We start from the raw sequence: 4,239 nt of genomic DNA, 5'->3' as shown, positions 1-4,239 counted from the left end.
TTAACTGCTAGATTAAAAATTCTTCTGAATATTCTCAGGATCATTGCCTTGCTCATCTTTTACATATAACTGTATGGCTTGACATTGTCATGTTTCCTAGTTCTTCTCCTTTCCCTCTCTTGATTAGTTAGTCCTTGAGATCCTGCAAGTGTGTTTCTTTATACAACATATTGCTGGACTGTGTTTCCTAATCCACTGTGCCTGTCTATTTCTTTTAATTAGTGAATTGATTCCATTTACATTGATGGTTAAAATTTAGATGTGTTGTCTTATGATTGGCATGTTATTTACCTGCTGTAGTTTATTCCTTTCTCTCCTGTTTTTAATTGCTTGCCCTATTTAGTAGGTTCCTTCTGTTCTCTTTCATGGAGTTCTGATCATTTTTCATTCCTCTCTAGAGCATCTTTTAGTACTCTGTGTAGGCTTGGCTTAGACATCATGAAATTCTTTAGTTTTTTTTTTTTGTCATGGAAGTATTTCACTTCTCCATCAAACTTGAAAGACAGTTTTGCAGGATGTAGTAGTTTGGTTTGGAATCTGTTTTCATAGAGGATTTGAAGTGCTCTGCTCCATGCTCTTCTTGCCTTCATTGTTTGTGAAGAGAAGTCTGCCATTATTCTGATGGGTTTTCCCATAAATATGATCTGTTTCTTTTCTCTAGCTCCTTTCAATATGTTGTTTTTGTGCTGGATTTCTTGGATCTTATACATATCTGTATATTTTTAATTAGGTTGCTATTCTTTGGGGTTCTGTGTGCTTCGGTTACCTGAATGTCAGATTATTCCCCCATGTTTAGGAACTTTTCTGCCATTATTTCTGCCCATTTTATATCACTTTATTGACTCCTTCTTTCTCACTGATGCCTATTAGTTTCACATTGTTCATCTTTGCATCATCTGGCAGGTGTTGAATTTTTTTCCTGCATTCTAGTTGTTTTAAGAGATCTTTTCTAACTTTTTCACTAGCTGCAACTGCGTCTTCAAGATCTGAAACTCTATCTTCACTTTCACATAAATGGTTATGCAAGCTTGTGATTGAGATTTTGATTTCCTCTATATCTCTTTGACTCTACTTCATGCAATCTATTTTTCTCCTGTAATGCTCATTCAAGGATTTCATCATTTTTCTAATCTCTATATTTTATGAGTGTCTTCTCGAGAAGCCATTATTAATTATTTTCCTTCAGAGATTATTTCTGTTCTGATTTCCTCTACACATTTCTGTATTTGATTCTTTACTTCAGATGTTATTAGTTCAGAGATTTCTGTTTTCATTTCAGAGGTTATTTCTGATCTGAGTTCCTCTATCCCTTTCTGCAGTTGTTTCTTTACTTTAGATGCTATTAATTCTGACATTTCAACTGTGTGATTCCCAATTTCTTGTGTGCTTTCATCTTCTGCACTTTTTCTTGGTGGACTTGAGGCCTGAGAATGCGTTTTGCTCCTTCTCTTTGTCATTTCTATAGCATGAAATGTCTTCTGACCTTTGTCGTAGAGCTTTGGTGCAGTTATTACCTTACCACCTACTGAAATTTGGGTGCAGATCTACGATGTTTGAATTCATCCAGTTTTGCCTCATTTGGGTCTGGCTGCTGTGCTCAGTTTCTTCCTGCTGCATCCTTTGGAAATGAACCTGTTATGCCCCTCTAGCAAGATGTTTTACTCCTAGATTAGCTGGGTGGTTCTGCCCTCTAGTCTCTCTGCAGGGACTTCAGCTTCAGTTTCACCTCAGACCTGTATACCAGTCCTGTGCTTGGTCTGGAGGTGTCCAGAGAGTGAGGTGGAAGTTCTCACTCACACACGAGGCCTGGCTGGGTCCGGAGGTGTTGGGAAGGAACAGGGGTATGCAGAAGCTCTCCCACACACTCAATGGGCCTGGACTTTGGCTGGGTATGCAGATGTCCTGAGAGCACAGTGGAATTTCTCACTCAAAATCCGGGCCTGGTCTGGGTCCAGTGCAGTGGAGGAGTCCAGTGAGTGCGACGGAGTTCACTTACAAGCCAGGATGGGTCTGGGTGGGTGGGTGCAGGTGGGTGGAAGGGTCCCAAGAGTGCGGCAGAAGTTCTCACTCAAGTCAGGCCTCGGCTGAATCCAGAGAGGTCCAGCAGGCACAGGGGAGTGTGGAATCTCTCCCACACACTCGCTGTTCCTGGGCATAGGCCTGGTCTAGGGTGGCCTCATGAGTGTGGCTGAAGTTCTCACTCACAAACCAAGCCTGGTCTGGGTCTGGAGGGGAGGAGGTGTCCCAAGAGCATGTTGGAGGTTCTCACTCACAAGTCGAGCCTGGGCTGTCATCTTAGTTTTCTAAGGAAACTCTACCCTGATTTCCATGGTTGTTGCGCCAGTCTGCACCCAATCAACAGTGGAGAAGTTTTCTTTTTCCCCACTCCCTCCAGCATTTTTTTTCATGATGGTAACCATTCTTGGTGGGATGAGATGGAATCTCACTGTTGTTTCAAATTGCATCTCTTGAGTGACTAATTATGCTAATTATTTTTTCATGTATTTAATTTCCTTTTGCATTTCCTCATCAGCAAAACGTGTATTCGTCTCAGATACCCATTTTGAGGTTGACTTCAACTTTGGCAATTCTGGTTTTACAAAATATATGTTTTTTTCTGCATATGAGTCCTTTGTCTGCTGAACTGCTGGCTATAAGTTTTCACCATTCTGTATATTGTCTTTTACTTTGTTGGCGATTTCCTGCACAAAACCTTGATGCAGTGAAATCTGATTTGTTCATTCTTCATAAAATGTCCCTTACAGTCTATATTTGTTTCATAAAGTCTCTACCTACAAGTATGTCTGTGACATTTCTGTCTGTTTTCATTCGGTGAACTTGGTGTTTCTATTATAATATTTTGATATTTGATCCATTTTGACTTTAGTGCATGATGAGCAACATAGGTATGATTCTAGGGTTTGGCATGTGGAAATCTACTTTTTCCAGCACCATTTATTAAAGAGACTTTCTTTCTTCCAGTGAACATGTTTGGCTCCTTTGTCAATGTTAAATGGCTGAGTGTGTTTAGGAATGAGTCTGCATCTTTAATTCTGTTCCACTAGCCCTCAGATCTTTTTTTGCCAATGAGATGCTGATTTTATCACATTAGCTTTGTAGTATAACTTCAAGTCTGGGATTGTGATCCCCGCTGACTTTCCTCTCTTGCCCAGGATTGCTTTTGCTATTCTAAGCCTTTTCTGATTCCACATGAGTTTGAAGAATGTTTTATACATTTCTGTGAGGTGTACTAGTGGAATATTGATCAGGATTTCATTAAATCTATACAGCAGTTTTGGAAGTGTAGCCATTTTCACTATGTTCGTTCTTCATATCCAAAACCAAGGAGTATCTTTCCATGTTCTGATATACTCTTAAATTCTTTTTCTGGAGTACTTTATTTTTCACTGTATAGATACATTACATCTTTGTTAGATTGATTCACAAGTATTTAATTGTTTTAGATGTTATGATGAAGGGTAGATTTTCCCTCATTTCTGTGTGACTTTATTGCTTGTGTATAAGAATGATATTGACTTTTAAGTGTTGACTTTGTATCCTGCTACACTAATGAATTTGAATATTAAGTCTACTGACTAATAGCTGACTTTAACCAGACAGGATGTTTATCTCAGGATTGAGGTAATTTTTTTTTGCTTTAGGTACTGAGGTCTAGTCTGCCTTACACACATTTGATCAATTTCCTAGCTTCCATGGCTCTCAACATATCCTCATTTTTGTTTTGTTTTGTCAAAAATGTGTTCCATTGCAGTTATAGAAGCTATATTTGGACAAGTCTTTAAAGGACCTTTTCATACTTGATGCCAGTCCAAAGATTGTAGGTACTTGAACTCAGCAAAATAACCTAGTATAGACCAAGAGTCCATAACAGTAATGGGTTATCAGCACATCTGACAATTGTCAGAAGTTGTTGAGCCTTTTACAGCTCAGCATATTAGTATAGCTTTATTTTTTTATACCTTGTGGTTACAGTGCTACTAACTTTGCAAAAGTATAAATAAAATGCCACTTGGTTATGAACAAATATCTACGTATACACAAGATATGATAGATAAACAGCTACTTTCTCTTAGTTCATTGAGAAGAAAAGTTTGTACTAACATTGTTTAGACAAGATATCATATCCTCATCTTGTCCTCTGAATAACTACTACAAAGACAACAATATGAAATATATTAATTATTGTAACTGTCCCACTAACATATTTTGAAACTGTTT

The sequence above is a fragment of the Octodon degus genome, unplaced genomic scaffold, assembly GCF_000260255.1.
Source record: "Octodon degus isolate 3935 unplaced genomic scaffold, OctDeg1.0 scaffold00117, whole genome shotgun sequence".
In the NCBI taxonomy this organism is placed as follows: Eukaryota; Metazoa; Chordata; class Mammalia; order Rodentia; family Octodontidae; genus Octodon; species Octodon degus.
This window is presented reverse-complemented; position numbering follows the sequence as displayed.